Genomic DNA, 25,874 nt, shown 5'->3' with positions numbered 1-25,874 from the left:
AGTGCGTCAGGCAGGGGCAGAGGAGACGGGCTGGGTAAGGGGTAGGGTGACAGTTAGGGCACAATTCACAATCGCAAAGACGTGGAAGCGACCCGAGTGCCCATCCATCCAGGAGTGCATTAATAAAATGTGGCGCGTGGACACCACGGAGTGCCATTCGGCTGTGAGGAGCAGCGGTGAGAGGGCGCCTCTCGTGTTCTCCTGGCCAGAGCTGGAACCCGTTCCAGTAAGCCAGGTATCCCAAGAATGGACACACGAGCACCACGTGAGCGCGCTCACCAGCAAATTGGTACGAACGGATGGACACCTAAGTGGACGGAGAGGAATCACCTTCATCGGGTGGGTGTCGGGCGGGTGGGGGGAGGCGATGGGCATCCACATCCATTAGGAATGGGGTGGGTGCGCACCGACTGGGGGATGGGCGCACTTGAAGCTCTGACCCCAGGGGGGAGGCTTGGAGAGGGCAACTGTACCCGACCTTAACACTGGTACCCCCACAATACGCTGGAACAACATGAGAGGTATATGAATGAGAACACAGGGGGGAGGGGTGCACGGGCAACACATGTCACCTGAATACTTGTACTCCCATCATCTGCTTGAAAAGAGAGAGAAAAGAAAATGCAATCATAGAGGTAAGAGACACTTTTTAAAAATCATGAATCCGAAGAGAAAAGTAAAAGGAGGCCTGTGGAGCAGGTCTGGGTGTGACTCCGGATCCCCCAACATCAGGTGCCACCACCAAAGATTCCTGCGGGGAGCCCATAGAACCCCCAAAAGCAACGGGACGAGTTCTGGTCACATACTCCCTCAAAATGACATCCTGGCCTTCTTCTGGAACTCCCTCCCCTCTCAGACTCTCAAGGTTTTCTCCAGCGTGTCTGTTCCCACAGAGCAGACCTTTGGTCTGAGACCTGACAGTGCAGATGCCACGCATGCTGCCGCGTGGCGGCGGTGTCGCGGCTTGGGACAAGAGGAGGCCCCACGGTGCGGGCTGAGGCGCCAGGCAGCGCGGCGGGCGCTGAGGGTTGGGGTCACCCCCACCCCGGGCCGCCGCCGCGCTCCCAGAAAGGGGACAGAACAAGAGGCAAAAAAAAAAAAAAAAAAAAAGAAGCAGCCTGTGGCCCCCGGTATTCCCAGGCAGTCTCCCATCCAAGTACTGACCGGGCCCGACCCTGCTTAGCTTCCGAGACCAGACGAGATCGGGGGCGTTCAGGGTGGTGTGGCCCTAGACGGCGGCGGAGGGCGCCCCTGCCCCGCTCAAGAAGCCGAGCCTCTCTGCGCTTTCCCGCCGCCGCCGCCGCCGCCGCCGCCTCCCGCCCCAGGCCCCGCGCCGGGCCGGGCCTGTTGAGTTCGCCGGCCGGGTCCCGTGGGCTCCCAGGGACGGGGGTGATGGGCGGGGCGGGGCGGGGGGCTGTCTCTCTATACACACACACACACACTCACACTCACTCACACTCACACAAGATGCGCCTCCACGGCTGGACTCGCCAAGGTGGAGCCCTCCCAGCCCCCCTCGTCTCCTCGCCCGGCCTCCTTCACCTACCCGCTGCCCACCCCCAGCGCGTCGCCGCCGCTGACGCTGACTGCGCACGCGCGCGCCCTTTGACCCCAGCCAGGGGCCGCCCTCCCCCACAACCCCTTTCAGCTGTGCCCCCCCTCGCCCTGTGGGTGGGCTGCCGCCTATTCCCCCGGGCCAGGGCTGGGGCACAGCGCAAGGGGGAGGGGAGCCAGTGTATGGGGCGTCTCTCTCTGGGGATGTGTCCCATGGGTGGGGTGGGGTGGCGTGGTTTGTGGGGCGCTGAAGAAATCAGTCCCCTCCATCTCCTACCTCTGGAAAACGCCCAAGCCCGTGGAGAACCGCCGGCACCGCTTCGTGGGGGCCGGGACCCTCCTCTGTGTCCTCCTGTGGCCCGGTCCAAGGGGCCTGGGCCTGGCCGGGGCTGCATTGGACCCCGACCACCCTGGCGTGTGGACTCGCTAAAAATCGGCCATTAGATATTGGATTCCAGCTTCATTGAGGTCATTTCACTAATGAGTGCACCGGAAAGAGTTTCCTAATCCATCTGTGAGGGTGGCAACTGAAAGAGAATTTGAAAGCTGACAGAATAGGCGAGGGAAGGCATAGGAGATTTCCACACCCAGCAAGGAAGCCTTTCCCGAAATGGAAGAAAGAAACGAGCAAACAGAGACACCGGTAGCCCGCCCGGAAAAGAGTCTGCCCCCGAGAGAAAGCACCCTGACCAGGTTCACCCGTGGGTGGGTGGCGAGCTAGCGGCGTTCAGAAGAGCGAGGCCCGCAGTCTGTGCGGAAGACACCTGCGCTCGGGTGTGTGTGGCGGCCCGATTCACAAGCAGCTCTAGATGTTAAACCAAGGAGAAGCCAGGGAGTTCCCAAGGCCCCAGGTGTCCTCAGCCCACGACTGGCTGCTGTGGGAATGCGAAGCCCGGCTCCTTGTCTCAGAGCGGGGTTCCCAGGAGGATCAGGCTGAAGCTGGGACTTGGCCTCAAAGTGTCCCCTCGCATGGCCACCCCCTTCCCCTTCCTGCTCCTCTACTCCTGGTGCCCCTCCATCCAGGGGCCAGACCTTAAAGAGTCACCGCAAGAGAATCCTGGTCCCAAAGGAGCCTTCTGGGGGACCGGTGCTGAGAGAGGTTGTGGGCATGGCCCGCTGGGGCTCTGCCCGACCCAGGGCTGAGAGATGCCACCTCCCAGCTCTGGGTCCCTGCAGGAAGTGTTGGCAAGCACAGGGCCAGTCCCCCAAAGGCCCAGGTGCAGGGAGCCCAGGCCAAGCAGCCTGTGGAAGAAGCCACTTGCCGTGCCACCCCGGGAACAGGACTGCAGGCCCCGGCCCTTCCCACCTCCTCCTCCTCCTCCTCCTCCCCCCCCCCGCGCCCCCCCCCCGGACATGGCACAGGGCTCAGAGACACCTCAGACTCTTGCTACCCAAGGTGCGAAGGGCATCAGTTGCTCCTCCAAACCCCCCCCCGCCCAGCAGACCACGTTGTCCAGCCAGCCCCCGGGCCTCCCTGGGGTGCCCAGCACAAAAGTGCAGACACCCACCGGACCCTCAGTCTCAGCTTTCGGATGTTTTTGCCACTCTAAGGACCCGCAGGCCCGCTGGGCCTTCGGGCAGGACAGAGAGCCCCGGGATCCGACGTGGAGAGCTGCGTGTACGTACGTCCCCATCAGGAGGCGGTCCCCACCTCCGCGGCTCTCCCCTCGCGGGGAGCGGCAGCCCCAGCCGGCAGCCGCAGGGCATCAGGGAAGACACCAGGCTGGGCCCCCCGCGGCACAGCGGGGGCACGTCCCCCGCACTCGACTTAGGGAAGGCTGCTGGAGACTGCTGCGGCCACCCTGCTGCCGGGTTTCTGGAGGGCTTCCTGGAAGCAGCCTCCACACCAAGCCCTTGGAAGGCCCAGGCGACGGAGGAGCCGGTCAGGCAGGGGCCGAGGACGGTGAGAGGCCGGGCGGGAAGGAGCATGTCAGGCAGGGGCAGAGGACGGTGACAGGCCGGGCGGGGAGGAGCCGGTCAGGCGGGGGCCCAGGACAGTGACGGGCCTGGCCGGGGAGGAGTGCGTCAGGCAGGGGCAGAGGAGACGGGCTGGGTAAGGGGTAGGGTGACAGTTAGGGCACAATTCACAATCGCAAAGACGTGGAAGCGACCCGAGTGCCCATCCATCCAGGAGTGCATTAATAAAATGTGGCGCGTGGACACCACGGAGTGCCATTCGGCTGTGAGGAGCAGCGGTGAGAGGGCGCCTCTCGTGTTCTCCTGGCCAGAGCTGGAACCCGTTCCAGTAAGCCAGGTATCCCAAGAATGGACACACGAGCACCACGTGAGCGCGCTCACCAGCAAATTGGTACGAACGGATGGACACCTAAGTGGACGGAGAGGAATCACCTTCATCGGGTGGGTGTCGGGCGGGTGGGGGGAGGCGATGGGCATCCACATCCATTAGGAATGGGGTGGGTGCGCACCGACTGGGGGATGGGCGCACTTGAAGCTCTGACCCCAGGGGGGAGGCTTGGAGAGGGCAACTGTACCCGACCTTAACACTGGTACCCCCACAATACGCTGGAACAACATGAGAGGTATATGAATGAGAACACAGGGGGGAGGGGTGCACGGGCAACACATGTCACCTGAATACTTGTACTCCCATCATCTGCTTGAAAAGAGAGAGAAAAGAAAATGCAATCATAGAGGTAAGAGACACTTTTTAAAAATCATGAATCCGAAGAGAAAAGTAAAAGGAGGCCTGTGGAGCAGGTCTGGGTGTGACTCCGGATCCCCCAACATCAGGTGCCACCACCAAAGATTCCTGCGTGGAGCCCATAGAACCCCCAAAAGCAACGGGACGAGTTCTGGTCACATACTCCCTCAAAATGACATCCTGGCCTTCTTCTGGAACTCCCTCCCCTCTCAGACTCTCAAGGTTTTCTCCAGCGTGTCTGTTCCCACAGAGCAGACCTTTGGTCTGAGACCTGACAGTGCAGATGCCACGCATGCTGCCGCGTGGCGGCGGTGTCGCGGCTTGGGACAAGAGGAGGCCCCACGGTGCGGGCTGAGGCGCCAGGCAGCGCGGCGGGCGCTGAGGGTTGGGGTCACCCCCACCCCGGGCCGCCGCCGCGCTCCCAGAAAGGGGACAGAACAAGAGGCAAAAAAAAAAAAAAAAAAAAAGAAGCAGCCTGTGGCCCCCGGTATTCCCAGGCAGTCTCCCATCCAAGTACTGACCGGGCCCGACCCTGCTTAGCTTCCGAGACCAGACGAGATCGGGGGCGTTCAGGGTGGTGTGGCCCTAGACGGCGGCGGAGGGCGCCCCTGCCCCGCTCAAGAAGCCGAGCCTCTCTGCGCTTTCCCGCCGCCGCCGCCGCCGCCGCCGCCTCCCGCCCCAGGCCCCGCGCCGGGCCGGGCCTGTTGAGTTCGCCGGCCGGGTCCCGTGGGCTCCCAGGGACGGGGGTGATGGGCGGGGCGGGGCGGGGGGCTGTCTCTCTATACACACACACACACACTCACACTCACTCACACTCACACAAGATGCGCCTCCACGGCTGGACTCGCCAAGGTGGAGCCCTCCCAGCCCCCCTCGTCTCCTCGCCCGGCCTCCTTCACCTACCCGCTGCCCACCCCCAGCGCGTCGCCGCCGCTGACGCTGACTGCGCACGCGCGCGCCCTTTGACCCCAGCCAGGGGCCGCCCTCCCCCACAACCCCTTTCAGCTGTGCCCCCCCTCGCCCTGTGGGTGGGCTGCCGCCTATTCCCCCGGGCCAGGGCTGGGGCACAGCGCAAGGGGGAGGGGAGCCAGTGTATGGGGCGTCTCTCTCTGGGGATGTGTCCCATGGGTGGGGTGGGGTGGCGTGGTTTGTGGGGCGCTGAAGAAATCAGTCCCCTCCATCTCCTACCTCTGGAAAACGCCCAAGCCCGTGGAGAACCGCCGGCACCGCTTCGTGGGGGCCGGGACCCTCCTCTGTGTCCTCCTGTGGCCCGGTCCAAGGGGCCTGGGCCTGGCCGGGGCTGCATTGGACCCCGACCACCCTGGCGTGTGGACTCGCTAAAAATCGGCCATTAGATATTGGATTCCAGCTTCATTGAGGTCATTTCACTAATGAGTGCACCGGAAAGAGTTTCCTAATCCATCTGTGAGGGTGGCAACTGAAAGAGAATTTGAAAGCTGACAGAATAGGCGAGGGAAGGCATAGGAGATTTCCACACCCAGCAAGGAAGCCTTTCCCGAAATGGAAGAAAGAAACGAGCAAACAGAGACACCGGTAGCCCGCCCGGAAAAGAGTCTGCCCCCGAGAGAAAGCACCCTGACCAGGTTCACCCGTGGGTGGGTGGCGAGCTAGCGGCGTTCAGAAGAGCGAGGCCCGCAGTCTGTGCGGAAGACACCTGCGCTCGGGTGTGTGTGGCGGCCCGATTCACAAGCAGCTCTAGATGTTAAACCAAGGAGAAGCCAGGGAGTTCCCAAGGCCCCAGGTGTCCTCAGCCCACGACTGGCTGCTGTGGGAATGCGAAGCCCGGCTCCTTGTCTCAGAGCGGGGTTCCCAGGAGGATCAGGCTGAAGCTGGGACTTGGCCTCAAAGTGTCCCCTCGCATGGCCACCCCCTTCCCCTTCCTGCTCCTCTACTCCTGGTGCCCCTCCATCCAGGGGCCAGACCTTAAAGAGTCACCGCAAGAGAATCCTGGTCCCAAAGGAGCCTTCTGGGGGACCGGTGCTGAGAGAGGTTGTGGGCATGGCCCGCTGGGGCTCTGCCCGACCCAGGGCTGAGAGATGCCACCTCCCAGCTCTGGGTCCCTGCAGGAAGTGTTGGCAAGCACAGGGCCAGTCCCCCAAAGGCCCAGGTGCAGGGAGCCCAGGCCAAGCAGCCTGTGGAAGAAGCCACTTGCCGTGCCACCCCGGGAACAGGACTGCAGGCCCCGGCCCTTCCCACCTCCTCCTCCTCCTCCTCCTCCCCCCCCCCGCGCCCCCCCCCCGGACATGGCACAGGGCTCAGAGACACCTCAGACTCTTGCTACCCAAGGTGCGAAGGGCATCAGTTGCTCCTCCAAACCCCCCCCCGCCCAGCAGACCACGTTGTCCAGCCAGCCCCCGGGCCTCCCTGGGGTGCCCAGCACAAAAGTGCAGACACCCACCGGACCCTCAGTCTCAGCTTTCGGATGTTTTTGCCACTCTAAGGACCCGCAGGCCCGCTGGGCCTTCGGGCAGGACAGAGAGCCCCGGGATCCGACGTGGAGAGCTGCGTGTACGTACGTCCCCATCAGGAGGCGGTCCCCACCTCCGCGGCTCTCCCCTCGCGGGGAGCGGCAGCCCCAGCCGGCAGCCGCAGGGCATCAGGGAAGACACCAGGCTGGGCCCCCCGCGGCACAGCGGGGGCACGTCCCCCGCACTCGACTTAGGGAAGGCTGCTGGAGACTGCTGCGGCCACCCTGCTGCCGGGTTTCTGGAGGGCTTCCTGGAAGCAGCCTCCACACCAAGCCCTTGGAAGGCCCAGGCGACGGAGGAGCCGGTCAGGCAGGGGCCGAGGACGGTGAGAGGCCGGGCGGGAAGGAGCATGTCAGGCAGGGGCAGAGGACGGTGACAGGCCGGGCGGGGAGGAGCCGGTCAGGCGGGGGCCCAGGACAGTGACGGGCCTGGCCGGGGAGGAGTGCGTCAGGCAGGGGCAGAGGAGACGGGCTGGGTAAGGGGTAGGGTGACAGTTAGGGCACAATTCACAATCGCAAAGACGTGGAAGCGACCCGAGTGCCCATCCATCCAGGAGTGCATTAATAAAATGTGGCGCGTGGACACCACGGAGTGCCATTCGGCTGTGAGGAGCAGCGGTGAGAGGGCGCCTCTCGTGTTCTCCTGGCCAGAGCTGGAACCCGTTCCAGTAAGCCAGGTATCCCAAGAATGGACACACGAGCACCACGTGAGCGCGCTCACCAGCAAATTGGTACGAACGGATGGACACCTAAGTGGACGGAGAGGAATCACCTTCATCGGGTGGGTGTCGGGCGGGTGGGGGGAGGCGATGGGCATCCACATCCATTAGGAATGGGGTGGGTGCGCACCGACTGGGGGATGGGCGCACTTGAAGCTCTGACCCCAGGGGGGAGGCTTGGAGAGGGCAACTGTACCCGACCTTAACACTGGTACCCCCACAATACGCTGGAACAACATGAGAGGTATATGAATGAGAACACAGGGGGGAGGGGTGCACGGGCAACACATGTCACCTGAATACTTGTACTCCCATCATCTGCTTGAAAAGAGAGAGAAAAGAAAATGCAATCATAGAGGTAAGAGACACTTTTTAAAAATCATGAATCCGAAGAGAAAAGTAAAAGGAGGCCTGTGGAGCAGGTCTGGGTGTGACTCCGGATCCCCCAACATCAGGTGCCACCACCAAAGATTCCTGCGTGGAGCCCATAGAACCCCCAAAAGCAACGGGACGAGTTCTGGTCACATACTCCCTCAAAATGACATCCTGGCCTTCTTCTGGAACTCCCTCCCCTCTCAGACTCTCAAGGTTTTCTCCAGCGTGTCTGTTCCCACAGAGCAGACCTTTGGTCTGAGACCTGACAGTGCAGATGCCACGCATGCTGCCGCGTGGCGGCGGTGTCGCGGCTTGGGACAAGAGGAGGCCCCACGGTGCGGGCTGAGGCGCCAGGCAGCGCGGCGGGCGCTGAGGGTTGGGGTCACCCCCACCCCGGGCCGCCGCCGCGCTCCCAGAAAGGGGACAGAACAAGAGGCAAAAAAAAAAAAAAAAAAAAAGAAGCAGCCTGTGGCCCCCGGTATTCCCAGGCAGTCTCCCATCCAAGTACTGACCGGGCCCGACCCTGCTTAGCTTCCGAGACCAGACGAGATCGGGGGCGTTCAGGGTGGTGTGGCCCTAGACGGCGGCGGAGGGCGCCCCTGCCCCGCTCAAGAAGCCGAGCCTCTCTGCGCTTTCCCGCCGCCGCCGCCGCCGCCGCCGCCGCCGCCGCCGCCTCCCGCCCCAGGCCCCGCGCCGGGCCGGGCCTGTTGAGTTCGCCGGCCGGGTCCCGTGGGCTCCCAGGGACGGGGGTGATGGGCGGGGCGGGGCGGGGGGCTGTCTCTCTATACACACACACACACACTCACACTCACTCACACTCACACAAGATGCGCCTCCACGGCTGGACTCGCCAAGGTGGAGCCCTCCCAGCCCCCCTCGTCTCCTCGCCCGGCCTCCTTCACCTACCCGCTGCCCACCCCCAGCGCGTCGCCGCCGCTGACGCTGACTGCGCACGCGCGCGCCCTTTGACCCCAGCCAGGGGCCGCCCTCCCCCACAACCCCTTTCAGCTGTGCCCCCCCTCGCCCTGTGGGTGGGCTGCCGCCTATTCCCCCGGGCCAGGGCTGGGGCACAGCGCAAGGGGGAGGGGAGCCAGTGTATGGGGCGTCTCTCTCTGGGGATGTGTCCCATGGGTGGGGTGGGGTGGCGTGGTTTGTGGGGCGCTGAAGAAATCAGTCCCCTCCATCTCCTACCTCTGGAAAACGCCCAAGCCCGTGGAGAACCGCCGGCACCGCTTCGTGGGGGCCGGGACCCTCCTCTGTGTCCTCCTGTGGCCCGGTCCAAGGGGCCTGGGCCTGGCCGGGGCTGCATTGGACCCCGACCACCCTGGCGTGTGGACTCGCTAAAAATCGGCCATTAGATATTGGATTCCAGCTTCATTGAGGTCATTTCACTAATGAGTGCACCGGAAAGAGTTTCCTAATCCATCTGTGAGGGTGGCAACTGAAAGAGAATTTGAAAGCTGACAGAATAGGCGAGGGAAGGCATAGGAGATTTCCACACCCAGCAAGGAAGCCTTTCCCGAAATGGAAGAAAGAAACGAGCAAACAGAGACACCGGTAGCCCGCCCGGAAAAGAGTCTGCCCCCGAGAGAAAGCACCCTGACCAGGTTCACCCGTGGGTGGGTGGCGAGCTAGCGGCGTTCAGAAGAGCGAGGCCCGCAGTCTGTGCGGAAGACACCTGCACTCGGGTGTGTGTGGCGGCCCGATTCACAAGCAGCTCTAGATGTTAAACCAAGGAGAAGCCAGGGAGTTCCCAAGGCCCCAGGTGTCCTCAGCCCACGACTGGCTGCTGTGGGAATGCGAAGCCCGGCTCCTTGTCTCAGAGCGGGGTTCCCAGGAGGATCAGGCTGAAGCTGGGACTTGGCCTCAAAGTGTCCCCTCGCATGGCCACCCCCTTCCCCTTCCTGCTCCTCTACTCCTGGTGCCCCTCCATCCAGGGGCCAGACCTTAAAGAGTCACCGCAAGAGAATCCTGGTCCCAAAGGAGCCTTCTGGGGGACCGGTGCTGAGAGAGGTTGTGGGCATGGCCCGCTGGGGCTCTGCCCGACCCAGGGCTGAGAGATGCCACCTCCCAGCTCTGGGTCCCTGCAGGAAGTGTTGGCAAGCACAGGGCCAGTCCCCCAAAGGCCCAGGTGCAGGGAGCCCAGGCCAAGCAGCCTGTGGAAGAAGCCACTTGCCGTGCCACCCCGGGAACAGGACTGCAGGCCCCGGCCCTTCCCACCTCCTCCTCCTCCTCCTCCTCCCCCCCCCGCGCCCCCCCCCGGACATGGCACAGGGCTCAGAGACACCTCAGACTCTTGCTACCCAAGGTGCAAAGGGCATCAGTTGCTCCTCCAAACCCCCCCCCGCCCAGCAGACCACGTTGTCCAGCCAGCCCCCGGGCCTCCCTGGGGTGCCCAGCACAAAAGTGCAGACACCCACCGGACCCTCAGTCTCAGCTTTCGGATGTTTTTGCCACTCTAAGGACCCGCAGGCCCGCTGGGCCTTCGGGCAGGACAGAGAGCCCCGGGATCCGACGTGGAGAGCTGCGTGTACGTACGTCCCCATCAGGAGGCGGTCCCCACCTCCGCGGCTCTCCCCTCGCGGGGAGCGGCAGCCCCAGCCGGCAGCCGCAGGGCATCAGGGAAGACACCAGGCTGGGCCCCCCGCGGCACAGCGGGGGCACGTCCCCCGCACTCGACTTAGGGAAGGCTGCTGGAGACTGCTGCGGCCACCCTGCTGCCGGGTTTCTGGAGGGCTTCCTGGAAGCAGCCTCCACACCAAGCCCTTGGAAGGCCCAGGCGACGGAGGAGCCGGTCAGGCAGGGGCCGAGGACGGTGAGAGGCCGGGCGGGAAGGAGCATGTCAGGCAGGGGCAGAGGACGGTGACAGGCCGGGCGGGGAGGAGCCGGTCAGGCGGGGGCCCAGGACAGTGACGGGCCTGGCCGGGGAGGAGTGCGTCAGGCAGGGGCAGAGGAGACGGGCTGGGTAAGGGGTAGGGTGACAGTTAGGGCACAATTCACAATCGCAAAGACGTGGAAGCGACCCGAGTGCCCATCCATCCAGGAGTGCATTAATAAAATGTGGCGCGTGGACACCACGGAGTGCCATTCGGCTGTGAGGAGCAGCGGTGAGAGGGCGCCTCTCGTGTTCTCCTGGCCAGAGCTGGAACCCGTTCCAGTAAGCCAGGTATCCCAAGAATGGACACACGAGCACCACGTGAGCGCGCTCACCAGCAAATTGGTACGAACGGATGGACACCTAAGTGGACGGAGAGGAATCACCTTCATCGGGTGGGTGTCGGGCGGGTGGGGGGAGGCGATGGGCATCCACATCCATTAGGAATGGGGTGGGTGCGCACCGACTGGGGGATGGGCGCACTTGAAGCTCTGACCCCAGGGGGGAGGCTTGGAGAGGGCAACTGTACCCGACCTTAACACTGGTACCCCCACAATACGCTGGAACAACATGAGAGGTATATGAATGAGAACACAGGGGGGAGGGGTGCACGGGCAACACATGTCACCTGAATACTTGTACTCCCATCATCTGCTTGAAAAGAGAGAGAAAAGAAAATGCAATCATAGAGGTAAGAGACACTTTTTAAAAATCATGAATCCGAAGAGAAAAGTAAAAGGAGGCCTGTGGAGCAGGTCTGGGTGTGACTCCGGATCCCCCAACATCAGGTGCCACCACCAAAGATTCCTGCGTGGAGCCCATAGAACCCCCAAAAGCAACGGGACGAGTTCTGGTCACATACTCCCTCAAAATGACATCCTGGCCTTCTTCTGGAACTCCCTCCCCTCTCAGACTCTCAAGGTTTTCTCCAGCGTGTCTGTTCCCACAGAGCAGACCTTTGGTCTGAGACCTGACAGTGCAGATGCCACGCATGCTGCCGCGTGGCGGCGGTGTCGCGGCTTGGGACAAGAGGAGGCCCCACGGTGCGGGCTGAGGCGCCAGGCAGCGCGGCGGGCGCTGAGGGTTGGGGTCACCCCCACCCCGGGCCGCCGCCGCGCTCCCAGAAAGGGGACAGAACAAGAGGCAAAAAAAAAAAAAAAAAAAAAGAAGCAGCCTGTGGCCCCCGGTATTCCCAGGCAGTCTCCCATCCAAGTACTGACCGGGCCCGACCCTGCTTAGCTTCCGAGACCAGACGAGATCGGGGGCGTTCAGGGTGGTGTGGCCCTAGACGGCGGCGGAGGGCGCCCCTGCCCCGCTCAAGAAGCCGAGCCTCTCTGCGCTTTCCCGCCGCCGCCGCCGCCGCCGCCGCCTCCCGCCCCAGGCCCCGCGCCGGGCCGGGCCTGTTGAGTTCGCCGGCCGGGTCCCGTGGGCTCCCAGGGACGGGGGTGATGGGCGGGGCGGGGCGGGGGGCTGTCTCTCTATACACACACACACACACTCACACTCACTCACACTCACACAAGATGCGCCTCCACGGCTGGACTCGCCAAGGTGGAGCCCTCCCAGCCCCCCTCGTCTCCTCGCCCGGCCTCCTTCACCTACCCGCTGCCCACCCCCAGCGCGTCGCCGCCGCTGACGCTGACTGCGCACGCGCGCGCCCTTTGACCCCAGCCAGGGGCCGCCCTCCCCCACAACCCCTTTCAGCTGTGCCCCCCCTCGCCCTGTGGGTGGGCTGCCGCCTATTCCCCCGGGCCAGGGCTGGGGCACAGCGCAAGGGGGAGGGGAGCCAGTGTATGGGGCGTCTCTCTCTGGGGATGTGTCCCATGGGTGGGGTGGGGTGGCGTGGTTTGTGGGGCGCTGAAGAAATCAGTCCCCTCCATCTCCTACCTCTGGAAAACGCCCAAGCCCGTGGAGAACCGCCGGCACCGCTTCGTGGGGGCCGGGACCCTCCTCTGTGTCCTCCTGTGGCCCGGTCCAAGGGGCCTGGGCCTGGCCGGGGCTGCATTGGACCCCGACCACCCTGGCGTGTGGACTCGCTAAAAATCGGCCATTAGATATTGGATTCCAGCTTCATTGAGGTCATTTCACTAATGAGTGCACCGGAAAGAGTTTCCTAATCCATCTGTGAGGGTGGCAACTGAAAGAGAATTTGAAAGCTGACAGAATAGGCGAGGGAAGGCATAGGAGATTTCCACACCCAGCAAGGAAGCCTTTCCCGAAATGGAAGAAAGAAACGAGCAAACAGAGACACCGGTAGCCCGCCCGGAAAAGAGTCTGCCCCCGAGAGAAAGCACCCTGACCAGGTTCACCCGTGGGTGGGTGGCGAGCTAGCGGCGTTCAGAAGAGCGAGGCCCGCAGTCTGTGCGGAAGACACCTGCGCTCGGGTGTGTGTGGCGGCCCGATTCACAAGCAGCTCTAGATGTTAAACCAAGGAGAAGCCAGGGAGTTCCCAAGGCCCCAGGTGTCCTCAGCCCACGACTGGCTGCTGTGGGAATGCGAAGCCCGGCTCCTTGTCTCAGAGCGGGGTTCCCAGGAGGATCAGGCTGAAGCTGGGACTTGGCCTCAAAGTGTCCCCTCGCATGGCCACCCCCTTCCCCTTCCTGCTCCTCTACTCCTGGTGCCCCTCCATCCAGGGGCCAGACCTTAAAGAGTCACCGCAAGAGAATCCTGGTCCCAAAGGAGCCTTCTGGGGGACCGGTGCTGAGAGAGGTTGTGGGCATGGCCCGCTGGGGCTCTGCCCGACCCAGGGCTGAGAGATGCCACCTCCCAGCTCTGGGTCCCTGCAGGAAGTGTTGGCAAGCACAGGGCCAGTCCCCCAAAGGCCCAGGTGCAGGGAGCCCAGGCCAAGCAGCCTGTGGAAGAAGCCACTTGCCGTGCCACCCCGGGAACAGGACTGCAGGCCCCGGCCCTTCCCACCTCCTCCTCCTCCTCCTCCTCCCCCCCCCCCGCGCCCCCCCCCCGGACATGGCACAGGGCTCAGAGACACCTCAGACTCTTGCTACCCAAGGTGCGAAGGGCATCAGTTGCTCCTCCAAACCCCCCCCCGCCCAGCAGACCACGTTGTCCAGCCAGCCCCCGGGCCTCCCTGGGGTGCCCAGCACAAAAGTGCAGACACCCACCGGACCCTCAGTCTCAGCTTTCGGATGTTTTTGCCACTCTAAGGACCCGCAGGCCCGCTGGGCCTTCGGGCAGGACAGAGAGCCCCGGGATCCGACGTGGAGAGCTGCGTGTACGTACGTCCCCATCAGGAGGCGGTCCCCACCTCCGCGGCTCTCCCCTCGCGGGGAGCGGCAGCCCCAGCCGGCAGCCGCAGGGCATCAGGGAAGACACCAGGCTGGGCCCCCCGCGGCACAGCGGGGGCACGTCCCCCGCACTCGACTTAGGGAAGGCTGCTGGAGACTGCTGCGGCCACCCTGCTGCCGGGTTTCTGGAGGGCTTCCTGGAAGCAGCCTCCACACCAAGCCCTTGGAAGGCCCAGGCGACGGAGGAGCCGGTCAGGCAGGGGCCGAGGACGGTGAGAGGCCGGGCGGGAAGGAGCATGTCAGGCAGGGGCAGAGGACGGTGACAGGCCGGGCGGGGAGGAGCCGGTCAGGCGGGGGCCCAGGACAGTGACGGGCCTGGCCGGGGAGGAGTGCGTCAGGCAGGGGCAGAGGAGACGGGCTGGGTAAGGGGTAGGGTGACAGTTAGGGCACAATTCACAATCGCAAAGACGTGGAAGCGACCCGAGTGCCCATCCATCCAGGAGTGCATTAATAAAATGTGGCGCGTGGACACCACGGAGTGCCATTCGGCTGTGAGGAGCAGCGGTGAGAGGGCGCCTCTCGTGTTCTCCTGGCCAGAGCTGGAACCCGTTCCAGTAAGCCAGGTATCCCAAGAATGGACACACGAGCACCACGTGAGCGCGCTCACCAGCAAATTGGTACGAACGGATGGACACCTAAGTGGACGGAGAGGAATCACCTTCATCGGGTGGGTGTCGGGCGGGTGGGGGGAGGCGATGGGCATCCACATCCATTAGGAATGGGGTGGGTGCGCACCGACTGGGGGATGGGCGCACTTGAAGCTCTGACCCCAGGGGGGAGGCTTGGAGAGGGCAACTGTACCCGACCTTAACACTGGTACCCCCACAATACGCTGGAACAACATGAGAGGTATATGAATGAGAACACAGGGGGGAGGGGTGCACGGGCAACACATGTCACCTGAATACTTGTACTCCCATCATCTGCTTGAAAAGAGAGAGAAAAGAAAATGCAATCATAGAGGTAAGAGACACTTTTTAAAAATCATGAATCCGAAGAGAAAAGTAAAAGGAGGCCTGTGGAGCAGGTCTGGGTGTGACTCCGGATCCCCCAACATCAGGTGCCACCACCAAAGATTCCTGCGGGGAGCCCATAGAACCCCCAAAAGCAACGGGACGAGTTCTGGTCACATACTCCCTCAAAATGACATCCTGGCCTTCTTCTGGAACTCCCTCCCCTCTCAGACTCTCAAGGTTTTCTCCAGCGTGTCTGTTCCCACAGAGCAGACCTTTGGTCTGAGACCTGACAGTGCAGATGCCACGCATGCTGCCGCGTGGCGGCGGTGTCGCGGCTTGGGACAAGAGGAGGCCCCACGGTGCGGGCTGAGGCGCCAGGCAGCGCGGCGGGCGCTGAGGGTTGGGGTCACCCCCACCCCGGGCCGCCGCCGCGCTCCCAGAAAGGGGACAGAACAAGAGGCAAAAAAAAAAAAAAAAAAAAAGAAGCAGCCTGTGGCCCCCGGTATTCCCAGGCAGTCTCCCATCCAAGTACTGACCGGGCCCGACCCTGCTTAGCTTCCGAGACCAGAGGAGATCGGGGGCGTTCAGGGTGGTGTGGCCCTAGACGGCGGCGGAGGGCGCCCCTGCCCCGCTCAAGAAGCCGAGCCTCTCTGCGCTTTCCCGCCGCCGCCGCCGCCGCCGCCGCCGCCGCCGCCGCCTCCCGCCCCAGGCCCCGCGCCGGGCCGGGCCTGTTGAGTTCGCCGGCCGGGTCCCGTGGGCTCCCAGGGACGGGGGTGATGGGCGGGGCGGGGCGGGGGGCTGTCTCTCTATACACACACACACACACTCACACTCACTCACACTCACACAAGATGCGCCTCCACGGCTGGACTCGCCAAGGTGGAGCCCTCCCAGCCCCCCTCGTCTCCTCGCCCGGCCTCCTTCACCTACCCGCTGCCCACCCCCAGCGCGTCGCCGCCGCTGACGCTGACTGCGCACGCGCGCGCCCTTTGACCCCAGCCAGGGGCCGCCCTCCCCCACAACCCCTTTCAGCTGTGCCCCCCCTCGCCCTGTGGGTGGGCTGCCGCCTATTCCCCCGGGCCAGGGCTGGGGCACAGCGCAAGGGGGAGGGGAGCCAGTGTATGGGGCGTCTCTCTCTGGGGATGTGTCCCATGGGTGGGGTGGGGTGGCGTGGTTTGTGGGGCGCTGAAGAAATCAGTCCCCTCCATCTCCTACCTCTGGAAAACGCCCAAGCCCGTGGAGAACCGCCGGCACCGCTTCGTGGGGGCCGGGACCCTCCTCTGTGTCCTCCTGTGGCCCGGTCCAAGGGGCCTGGGCCTGGCCGGGGCTGCATTGGACCCCGACCACCCTGGCGTGTGGACTCGCTAAAAATCGGCCATTAGATATTGGATTCCAGCTTCATTGAGGTCATTTCACTAATGAGTGCACCGGAAAGAGTTTCCTAATCCATCTGTGAGGGTGGCAACTGAAAGAGAATTTGAAAGCTGACAGAATAGGCGAGGGAAGGCATAGGAGATTTCCACACCCAGCAAGGAAGCCTTTCCCGAAATGGAAGAAAGAAACGAGCAAACAGAGACACCGGTAGCCCGCCCGGAAAAGAGTCTGCCCCCGAGAGAAAGCACCCTGACCAGGTTCACCCGTGGGTGGGTGGCGAGCTAGCGGCGTTCAGAAGAGCGAGGCCCGCAGTCTGTGCGGAAGACACCTGCACTCGGGTGTGTGTGGCGGCCCGATTCACAAGCAGCTCTAGATGTTAAACCAAGGAGAAGCCAGGGAGTTCCCAAGGCCCCAGGTGTCCTCAGCCCACGACTGGCTGCTGTGGGAATGCGAAGCCCGGCTCCTTGTCTCAGAGCGGGGTTCCCAGGAGGATCAGGCTGAAGCTGGGACTTGGCCTCAAAGTGTCCCCTCGCATGGCCACCCCCTTCCCCTTCCTGCTCCTCTACTCCTGGTGCCCCTCCATCCAGGGGCCAGACCTTAAAGAGTCACCGCAAGAGAATCCTGGTCCCAAAGGAGCCTTCTGGGGGACCGGTGCTGAGAGAGGTTGTGGGCATGGCCCGCTGGGGCTCTGCCCGACCCAGGGCTGAGAGATGCCACCTCCCAGCTCTGGGTCCCTGCAGGAAGTGTTGGCAAGCACAGGGCCAGTCCCCCAAAGGCCCAGGTGCAGGGAGCCCAGGCCAAGCAGCCTGTGGAAGAAGCCACTTGCCGTGCCACCCCGGGAACAGGACTGCAGGCCCCGGCCCTTCCCACCTCCTCCTCCTCCTCCTCCTCCCCCCCCCGCGCCCCCCCCCGGACATGGCACAGGGCTCAGAGACACCTCAGACTCTTGCTACCCAAGGTGCGAAGGGCATCAGTTGCTCCTCCAAACCCCCCCCCGCCCAGCAGACCACGTTGTCCAGCCAGCCCCCGGGCCTCCCTGGGGTGCCCAGCACAAAAGTGCAGACACCCACCGGACCCTCAGTCTCAGCTTTCGGATGTTTTTGCCACTCTAAGGACCCGCAGGCCCGCTGGGCCTTCGGGCAGGACAGAGAGCCCCGGGATCCGACGTGGAGAGCTGCGTGTACGTACGTCCCCATCAGGAGGCGGTCCCCACCTCCGCGGCTCTCCCCTCGCGGGGAGCGGCAGCCCCAGCCGGCAGCCGCAGGGCATCAGGGAAGACACCAGGCTGGGCCCCCCGCGGCACAGCGGGGGCACGTCCCCCGCACTCGACTTAGGGAAGGCTGCTGGAGACTGCTGCGGCCACCCTGCTGCCGGGTTTCTGGAGGGCTTCCTGGAAGCAGCCTCCACACCAAGCCCTTGGAAGGCCCAGGCGACGGAGGAGCCGGTCAGGCAGGGGCCGAGGACGGTGAGAGGCCGGGCGGGAAGGAGCATGTCAGGCAGGGGCAGAGGACGGTGACAGGCCGGGCGGGGAGGAGCCGGTCAGGCGGGGGCCCAGGACAGTGACGGGCCTGGCCGGGGAGGAGTGCGTCAGGCAGGGGCAGAGGAGACGGGCTGGGTAAGGGGTAGGGTGACAGTTAGGGCACAATTCACAATCGCAAAGACGTGGAAGCGACCCGAGTGCCCATCCATCCAGGAGTGCATTAATAAAATGTGGCGCGTGGACACCACGGAGTGCCATTCGGCTGTGAGGAGCAGCGGTGAGAGGGCGCCTCTCGTGTTCTCCTGGCCAGAGCTGGAACCCGTTCCAGTAAGCCAGGTATCCCAAGAATGGACACACGAGCACCACGTGAGCGCGCTCACCAGCAAATTGGTACGAACGGATGGACACCTAAGTGGACGGAGAGGAATCACCTTCATCGGGTGGGTGTCGGGCGGGTGGGGGGAGGCGATGGGCATCCACATCCATTAGGAATGGGGTGGGTGCGCACCGACTGGGGGATGGGCGCACTTGAAGCTCTGACCCCAGGGGGGAGGCTTGGAGAGGGCAACTGTACCCGACCTTAACACTGGTACCCCCACAATACGCTGGAACAACATGAGAGGTATATGAATGAGAACACAGGGGGGAGGGGTGCACGGGCAACACATGTCACCTGAATACTTGTACTCCCATCATCTGCTTGAAAAGAGAGAGAAAAGAAAATGCAATCATAGAGGTAAGAGACACTTTTTAAAAATCATGAATCCGAAGAGAAAAGTAAAAGGAGGCCTGTGGAGCAGGTCTGGGTGTGACTCCGGATCCCCCAACATCAGGTGCCACCACCAAAGATTCCTGCGGGGAGCCCATAGAACCCCCAAAAGCAACGGGACGAGTTCTGGTCACATACTCCCTCAAAATGACATCCTGGCCTTCTTCTGGAACTCCCTCCCCTCTCAGACTCTCAAGGTTTTCTCCAGCGTGTCTGTTCCCACAGAGCAGACCTTTGGTCTGAGACCTGACAGTGCAGATGCCACGCATGCTGCCGCGTGGCGGCGGTGTCGCGGCTTGGGACAAGAGGAGGCCCCACGGTGCGGGCTGAGGCGCCAGGCAGCGCGGCGGGCGCTGAGGGTTGGGGTCACCCCCACCCCGGGCCGCCGCCGCGCTCCCAGAAAGGGGACAGAACAAGAGGCAAAAAAAAAAAAAAAAAAAAAGAAGCAGCCTGTGGCCCCCGGTATTCCCAGGCAGTCTCCCATCCAAGTACTGACCGGGCCCGACCCTGCTTAGCTTCCGAGACCAGACGAGATCGGGGGCGTTCAGGGTGGTGTGGCCCTAGACGGCGGCGGAGGGCGCCCCTGCCCCGCTCAAGAAGCCGAGCCTCTCTGCGCTTTCCCGCCGCCGCCGCCGCCGCCGCCGCCGCCGCCGCCGCCGCCGCCGCCGCCGCCGCCGCCGCCGCCGCCGCCTCCCGCCCCAGGCCCCGCGCCGGGCCGGGCCTGTTGAGTTCGCCGGCCGGGTCCCGTGGGCTCCCAGGGACGGGGGTGATGGGCGGGGCGGGGCGGGGGGCTGTCTCTCTATACACACACACACACACTCACACTCACTCACACTCACACAAGATGCGCCTCCACGGCTGGACTCGCCAAGGTGGAGCCCTCCCAGCCCCCCTCGTCTCCTCGCCCGGCCTCCTTCACCTACCCGCTGCCCACCCCCAGCGCGTCGCCGCCGCTGACGCTGACTGCGCACGCGCGCGCCCTTTGACCCCAGCCAGGGGCCGCCCTCCCCCACAACCCCTTTCAGCTGTGCCCCCCCTCGCCCTGTGGGTGGGCTGCCGCCTATTCCCCCGGGCCAGGGCTGGGGCACAGCGCAAGGGGGAGGGGAGCCAGTGTATGGGGCGTCTCTCTCTGGGGATGTGTCCCATGGGTGGGGTGGGGTGGCGTGGTTTGTGGGGCGCTGAAGAAATCAGTCCCCTCCATCTCCTACCTCTGGAAAACGCCCAAGCCCGTGGAGAACCGCCGGCACCGCTTCGTGGGGGCCGGGACCCTCCTCTGTGTCCTCCTGTGGCCCGGTCCAAGGGGCCTGGGCCTGGCCGGGGCTGCATTGGACCCCGACCACCCTGGCGTGTGGACTCGCTAAAAATCGGCCATTAGATATTGGATTCCAGCTTCATTGAGGTCATTTCACTAATGAGTGCACCGGAAAGAGTTTCCTAATCCATCTGTGAGGGTGGCAACTGAAAGAGAATTTGAAAGCTGACAGAATAGGCGAGGGAAGGCATAGGAGATTTCCACACCCAGCAAGGAAGCCTTTCCCGAAATGGAAGAAAGAAACGAGCAAACAGAGACACCGGTAGCCCGCCCGGAAAAGAGTCTGCCCCCGAGAGAAAGCACCCTGACCAGGTTCACCCGTGGGTGGGTGGCGAGCTAGCGGCGTTCAGAAGAGCGAGGCCCGCAGTCTGTGCGGAAGACACCTGCACTCGGGTGTGTGTGGCGGCCCGATTCACAAGCAGCTCTAGATGTTAAACCAAGGAGAAGCCAGGGAGTTCCCAAGGCCCCAGGTGTCCTCAGCCCACGACTGGCTGCTGTGGGAATGCGAAGCCCGGCTCCTTGTCTCAGAGCGGGGTTCCCAGGAGGATCAGGCTGAAGCTGGGACTTGGCCTCAAAGTGTCCCCTCGCATGGCCACCCCCTTCCCCTTCCTGCTCCTCTACTCCTGGTGCCCCTCCATCCAGGGGCCAGACCTTAAAGAGTCACCGCAAGAGAATCCTGGTCCCAAAGGAGCCTTCTGGGGGACCGGTGCTGAGAGAGGTTGTGGGCATGGCCCGCTGGGGCTCTGCCCGACCCAGGGCTGAGAGATGCCACCTCCCAGCTCTGGGTCCCTGCAGGAAGTGTTGGCAAGCACAGGGCCAGTCCCCCAAAGGCCCAGGTGCAGGGAGCCCAGGCCAAGCAGCCTGTGGAAGAAGCCACTTGCCGTGCCACCCCGGGAACAGGACTGCAGGCCCCGGCCCTTCCCACCTCCTCCTCCTCCTCCTCCTCCCCCCCCCGCGCCCCCCCCCGGACATGGCACAGGGCTCAGAGACACCTCAGACTCTTGCTACCCAAGGTGCGAAGGGCATCAGTTGCTCCTCCAAACCCCCCCCCGCCCAGCAGACCACGTTGTCCAGCCAGCCCCCGGGCCTCCCTGGGGTGCCCAGCACAAAAGTGCAGACACCCACCGGACCCTCAGTCTCAGCTTTCGGATGTTTTTGCCACTCTAAGGACCCGCAGGCCCGCTGGGCCTTCGGGCAGGACAGAGAGCCCCGGGATCCGACGTGGAGAGCTGCGTGTACGTACGTCCCCATCAGGAGGCGGTCCCCACCTCCGCGGCTCTCCCCTCGCGGGGAGCGGCAGCCCCAGCCGGCAGCCGCAGGGCATCAGGGAAGACACCAGGCTGGGCCCCCCGCGGCACAGCGGGGGCACGTCCCCCGCACTCGACTTAGGGAAGGCTGCTGGAGACTGCTGCGGCCACCCTGCTGCCGGGTTTCTGGAGGGCTTCCTGGAAGCAGCCTCCACACCAAGCCCTTGGAAGGCCCAGGCGACGGAGGAGCCGGTCAGGCAGGGGCCGAGGACGGTGAGAGGCCGGGCGGGAAGGAGCATGTCAGGCAGGGGCAGAGGACGGTGACAGGCCGGGCGGGGAGGAGCCGGTCAGGCGGGGGCCCAGGACAGTGACGGGCCTGGCCGGGGAGGAGTGCGTCAGGCAGGGGCAGAGGAGACGGGCTGGGTAAGGGGTAGGGTGACAGTTAGGGCACAATTCACAATCGCAAAGACGTGGAAGCGACCCGAGTGCCCATCCATCCAGGAGTGCATTAATAAAATGTGGCGCGTGGACACCACGGAGTGCCATTCGGCTGTGAGGAGCAGCGGTGAGAGGGCGCCTCTCGTGTTCTCCTGGCCAGAGCTGGAACCCGTTCCAGTAAGCCAGGTATCCCAAGAATGGACACACGAGCACCACGTGAGCGCGCTCACCAGCAAATTGGTACGAACGGATGGACACCTAAGTGGACGGAGAGGAATCACCTTCATCGGGTGGGTGTCGGGCGGGTGGGGGGAGGCGATGGGCATCCACATCCATTAGGAATGGGGTGGGTGCGCACCGACTGGGGGATGGGCGCACTTGAAGCTCTGACCCCAGGGGGGAGGCTTGGAGAGGGCAACTGTACCCGACCTTAACACTGGTACCCCCACAATACGCTGGAACAACATGAGAGGTATATGAATGAGAACACAGGGGGGAGGGGTGCACGGGCAACACATGTCACCTGAATACTTGTACTCCCATCATCTGCTTGAAAAGAGAGAGAAAAGAAAATGCAATCATAGAGGTAAGAGACACTTTTTAAAAATCATGAATCCGAAGAGAAAAGTAAAAGGAGGCCTGTGGAGCAGGTCTGGGTGTGACTCCGGATCCCCCAACATCAGGTGCCACCACCAAAGATTCCTGCGTGGAGCCCATAGAACCCCCAAAAGCAACGGGACGAGTTCTGGTCACATACTCCCTCAAAATGACATCCTGGCCTTCTTCTGGAACTCCCTCCCCTCTCAGACTCTCAAGGTTTTCTCCAGCGTGTCTGTTCCCACAGAGCAGACCTTTGGTCTGAGACCTGACAGTGCAGATGCCACGCATGCTGCCGCGTGGCGGCGGTGTCGCGGCTTGGGACAAGAGGAGGCCCCACGGTGCGGGCTGAGGCGCCAGGCAGCGCGGCGGGCGCTGAGGGTTGGGGTCACCCCCACCCCGGGCCGCCGCCGCGCTCCCAGAAAGGGGACAGAACAAGAGGCAAAAAAAAAAAAAAAAAAAAAAAGAAGCAGCCTGTGGCCCCCGGTATTCCCAGGCAGTCTCCCATCCAAGTACTGACCGGGCCCGACCCTGCTTAGCTTCCGAGACCAGACGAGATCGGGGGCGTTCAGGGTGGTGTGGCCCTAGACGGCGGCGGAGGGCGCCCCTGCCCCGCTCAAGAAGCCAAGCCTCTCTGCGCTTTCCCGCCGCCGCCGCCGCCGCCGCCGCCGCCGCCGCCGCCTCCCGCCCCAGGCCCCGCGCCGGGCCGGGCCTGTTGAGTTCGCCGGCCGGGTCCCGTGGGCTCCCAGGGACGGGGGTGATGGGCGGGGCGGGGCGGGGGGCTGTCTCTCTATACACACACACACACACTCACACTCACTCACACTCACACAAGATGCGCCTCCACGGCTGGACTCGCCAAGGTGGAGCCCTCCCAGCCCCCCTCGTCTCCTCGCCCGGCCTCCTTCACCTACCCGCTGCCCACCCCCAGCGCGTCGCCGCCGCTGACGCTGACTGCGCACGCGCGCGCCCTTTGACCCCAGCCAGGGGCCGCCCTCCCCCACAACCCCTTTCAGCTGTGCCCCCCCTCGCCCTGTGGGTGGGCTGCCGCCTATTCCCCCGGGCCAGGGCTGGGGCACAGCGCAAGGGGGAGGGGAGCCAGTGTATGGGGCGTCTCTCTCTGGGGATGTGTCCCATGGGTGGGGTGGGGTGGCGTGGTTTGTGGGGCGCTGAAGAAATCAGTCCCCTCCATCTCCTACCTCTGGAAAACGCCCAAGCCCGTGGAGAACCGCCGGCACCGCTTCGTGGGGGCCGGGACCCTCCTCTGTGTCCTCCTGTGGCCCGGTCCAAGGGGCCTGGGCCTGGCCGGGGCTGCATTGGACCCCGACCACCCTGGCGTGTGGACTCGCTAAAAATCGGCCATTAGATATTGGATTCCAGCTTCATTGAGGTCATTTCACTAATGAGTGCACCGGAAAGAGTTTCCTAATCCATCTGTGAGGGTGGCAACTGAAAGAGAATTTGAAAGCTGACAGAATAGGCGAGGGAAGGCATAGGAGATTTCCACACCCAGCAAGGAAGCCTTTCCCGAAATGGAAGAAAGAAACGAGCAAACAGAGACACCGGTAGCCCGCCCGGAAAAGAGTCTGCCCCCGAGAGAAAGCACCCTGACCAGGTTCACCCGTGGGTGGGTGGCGAGCTAGCGGCGTTCAGAAGAGCGAGGCCCGCAGTCTGTGCGGAAGACACCTGCACTCGGGTGTGTGTGGCGGCCCGATTCACAAGCAGCTCTAGATGTTAAACCAAGGAGAAGCCAGGGAGTTCCCAAGGCCCCAGGTGTCCTCAGCCCACGACTGGCTGCTGTGGGAATGCGAAGCCCGGCTCCTTGTCTCAGAGCGGGGTTCCCAGGAGGATCAGGCTGAAGCTGGGACTTGGCCTCAAAGTGTCCCCTCGCATGGCCACCCCCTTCCCCTTCCTGCTCCTCTACTCCTGGTGCCCCTCCATCCAGGGGCCAGACCTTAAAGAGTCACCGCAAGAGAATCCTGGTCCCAAAGGAGCCTTCTGGGGGACCGGTGCTGAGAGAGGTTGTGGGCATGGCCCGCTGGGGCTCTGCCCGACCCAGGGCTGAGAGATGCCACCTCCCAGCTCTGGGTCCCTGCAGGAAGTGTTGGCAAGCACAGGGCCAGTCCCCCAAAGGCCCAGGTGCAGGGAGCCCAGGCCAAGCAGCCTGTGGAAGAAGCCACTTGCCGTGCCACCCCGGGAACAGGACTGCAGGCCCCGGCCCTTCCCACCTCCTCCTCCTCCTCCTCCTCCCCCCCCCGCGCCCCCCCCCCGGACATGGCACAGGGCTCAGAGACACCTCAGACTCTTGCTACCCAAGGTGCAAAGGGCATCAGTTGCTCCTCCAAACCCCCCCCCGCCCAGCAGACCACGTTGTCCAGCCAGCCCCCGGGCCTCCCTGGGGTGCCCAGCACAAAAGTGCAGACACCCACCGGACCCTCAGTCTCAGCTTTCGGATGTTTTTGCCACTCTAAGGACCCGCAGGCCCGCTGGGCCTTCGGGCAGGACAGAGAGCCCCGGGATCCGACGTGGAGAGCTGCGTGTACGTACGTCCCCATCAGGAGGCGGTCCCCACCTCCGCGGCTCTCCCCTCGCGGGGAGCGGCAGCCCCAGCCGGCAGCCGCAGGGCATCAGGGAAGACACCAGGCTGGGCCCCCCGCGGCACAGCGGGGGCACGTCCCCCGCACTCGACTTAGGGAAGGCTGCTGGAGACTGCTGCGGCCACCCTGCTGCCGGGTTTCTGGAGGGCTTCCTGGAAGCAGCCTCCACACCAAGCCCTTGGAAGGCCCAGGCGACGGAGGAGCCGGTCAGGCAGGGGCCGAGGACGGTGAGAGGCCGGGCGGGAAGGAGCATGTCAGGCAGGGGCAGAGGACGGTGACAGGCCGGGCGGGGAGGAGCCGGTCAGGCGGGGGCCCAGGACAGTGACGGGCCTGGCCGGGGAGGAGTGCGTCAGGCAGGGGCAGAGGAGACGGGCTGGGTAAGGGGTAGGGTGACAGTTAGGGCACAATTCACAATCGCAAAGACGTGGAAGCGACCCGAGTGCCCATCCATCCAGGAGTGCATTAATAAAATGTGGCGCGTGGACACCACGGAGTGCCATTCGGCTGTGAGGAGCAGCGGTGAGAGGGCGCCTCTCGTGTTCTCCTGGCCAGAGCTGGAACCCGTTCCAGTAAGCCAGGTATCCCAAGAATGGACACACGAGCACCACGTGAGCGCGCTCACCAGCAAATTGGTACGAACGGATGGACACCTAAGTGGACGGAGAGGAATCACCTTCATCGGGTGGGTGTCGGGCGGGTGGGGGGAGGCGATGGGCATCCACATCCATTAGGAATGGGGTGGGTGCGCACCGACTGGGGGATGGGCGCACTTGAAGCTCTGACCCCAGGGGGGAGGCTTGGAGAGGGCAACTGTACCCGACCTTAACACTGGTACCCCCACAATACGCTGGAACAACATGAGAGGTATATGAATGAGAACACAGGGGGGAGGGGTGCACGGGCAACACATGTCACCTGAATACTTGTACTCCCATCATCTGCTTGAAAAGAGAGAGAAAAGAAAATGCAATCATAGAGGTAAGAGACACTTTTTAAAAATCATGAATCCGAAGAGAAAAGTAAAAGGAGGCCTGTGGAGCAGGTCTGGGTGTGACTCCGGATCCCCCAACATCAGGTGCCACCACCAAAGATTCCTGCGGGGAGCCCATAGAACCCCCAAAAGCAACGG

The 25,874-nt window shown here is 63.8% G+C and overlaps 7 pseudogenes; all 7 read right to left on the bottom strand.

Annotated features, from left to right (window-relative positions):
- Positions 1-1,115: 1,115 nt before the first annotated feature.
- LOC142876158 (uncharacterized) lies at positions 1,116-1,234 on the bottom strand (annotated as a pseudogene).
- A 3,454-nt stretch (positions 1,235-4,688) lies between these two features.
- LOC142876157 (uncharacterized) lies at positions 4,689-4,807 on the bottom strand (annotated as a pseudogene).
- Positions 4,808-8,261: 3,454 nt separating this feature from the next.
- LOC142876156 (uncharacterized) lies at positions 8,262-8,380 on the bottom strand (annotated as a pseudogene).
- Positions 8,381-11,844: 3,464 nt separating this feature from the next.
- On the bottom strand, positions 11,845-11,963 carry LOC142876155 (uncharacterized; annotated as a pseudogene).
- Positions 11,964-15,418: 3,455 nt separating this feature from the next.
- LOC142876277 (uncharacterized) lies at positions 15,419-15,537 on the bottom strand (annotated as a pseudogene).
- A 3,464-nt stretch (positions 15,538-19,001) lies between these two features.
- Positions 19,002-19,120, bottom strand: LOC142876154 (uncharacterized; annotated as a pseudogene).
- A 3,499-nt stretch (positions 19,121-22,619) lies between these two features.
- LOC142876153 (uncharacterized) lies at positions 22,620-22,738 on the bottom strand (annotated as a pseudogene).
- Positions 22,739-25,874: the final 3,136 nt, after the last annotated feature.

This window comes from Microcebus murinus, chromosome 14 (assembly GCF_040939455.1).
Source record: "Microcebus murinus isolate Inina chromosome 14, M.murinus_Inina_mat1.0, whole genome shotgun sequence".
Classification (NCBI taxonomy): domain Eukaryota; kingdom Metazoa; phylum Chordata; class Mammalia; order Primates; family Cheirogaleidae; genus Microcebus; species Microcebus murinus.
This window is presented reverse-complemented; position numbering and strand designations above follow the sequence as displayed.